The following is a 1,715-nucleotide window of genomic DNA, read 5'->3' as shown; positions in this document are numbered from 1 at the left end:
GTGGTGTCTTTTTTGTGTACTGCACTGGGGGCATGGGTTTTGGGTAACTCAGGGCTTGTGCTCATGGAAAGGAAGGAGTTAGTTCAGCTGTTTTTAATTGCTCCCTTTGGCTTCTGAAAGGTGACCAATGTCCTTTAGCTCTTGAGAACTATCAAGTGCCCCCAAAAGCCAATTTCCTCTCTGATGAGGTGTGAGGAGATGGGCTCTGTCTCCTGTGCCTTAGCTTAGCCTGACTGAAAACGTTTAGCATCCCACACCTTTCTCCTCATTGAGTGTTTTATACCCTTTAGAGCAACTGTTCTATACCTGAGGAGGTTCAAAGACAGGTATAGTTTCAGAAAATAACGATTAGGCCACTGTTTCTCTTTCACAGTTATTGTGGTACAGTGGCATAATCATTACTTAGAATTCAGTGACCAGACGATCCCACAGCTGGGTAAAGTCTGAATGGGAGCGTTTGGTGGGGGGATGTTATCCCAGTTGATCTTGGGATGGTTGGGATAGAGTCTATGAACAGAGATGCTGCTTAAGCATTTGTCATGTGGATCATGTTAAACTTGACATGGAGGTTTCCACTGGAAGTGCTTCCCTTCCCTGGGCGTTTCCTCATTTTCCGCAGAGAAAAAGCATCAATTAGCTCTCAGGCAGACACCACCTCCCAGGGTAAGATGCCTTAAACGAAATGAAGAGGTGGAGGAGTGACCTTGCTGGTGGAACGAAGGTTTATGCCTCATCACCCCCCTATCATGACCACGTCCTGCTCCACTTTTTCTTCAATCTGTTCCAGGCACCACATCTTTGAGGCAGTTTGGAGCACAGCACAGCCTACTGATGCTTTATACCGAAACGGCATGGGGCTGTCCCTCCAGTACTCAATACCTGCAGAAGGTCAGGCATGGCATCCCTTTTTGGGGAAGTTGAGCTTGGTGCCTTTCTTCTTCCACGCTTGGGGGCAGTGTATAAGATCTTGCCTTCAGTACGGATAGTTCACCTATCAGGAGGGAGGTACCACCTTTGATATTCATGGCCTTAGTGGATCCATGTTAGGTCTCCCCCAGAAGACCTGCAACTTATGAACTTGAGTTGAGTTCCAGACTGTGTACTGAGTAGAGATATTGTGGGGCTTACCATGGACCTCCATGGAATGCATTTTCTAGGCCAAGCCTGCACACATAAGTACACTTACAGTAGGGTTCTGGAGAGAAGGCAACTCCACTTGAGACTGGGACTCAAAACTGCGGTGGGTGTCCTAGAGAGCACCTGAGGTAGTCTAGAGAGACACATGACTGTTCAGGGCTAAAACAAAACACCAGAAGTCGGCTACCTCTTTCACTACCACAAGTATATCTTCTTGTGCAGGGTTATCATTGACCCGATAGTGTCTGAACCTTAGGGCCACAGAAAGAAAGAGTGTGCCCGCGGCCCTGAGAGGGACTGTAAGTGGAATGGGGCCTCAGGCAGGGAACCTGAGGAGGTGATGACATAATGGAGGCTCTAACATCTGTGGATAACGTGATATCACGTCAACTCTTTTATGATTTTATTTATTCATGAGAGACCTAAGCAGAAGGAGACGCAGGCTTCCTATGGGGATGTGTCCCGCCAACAATTAAAAAAAAAAAAAAAAAAAGCCTCCAGTACAAGTGCACCCTGTCAATCCCCTTCAGTTCTTCCTATCTGGCAAAATCTTGTCTCTCTGCCTTTTCTAGAAATGC

Source organism: Canis lupus, chromosome 1 (assembly GCF_048164855.1).
Source record: "Canis lupus baileyi chromosome 1, mCanLup2.hap1, whole genome shotgun sequence".
Lineage (NCBI taxonomy): Eukaryota > Metazoa > Chordata > Mammalia > Carnivora > Canidae > Canis > Canis lupus.
The sequence above is the reverse complement of the archived record's forward strand: the minus strand, read 5'-3'. Positions refer to the sequence as shown.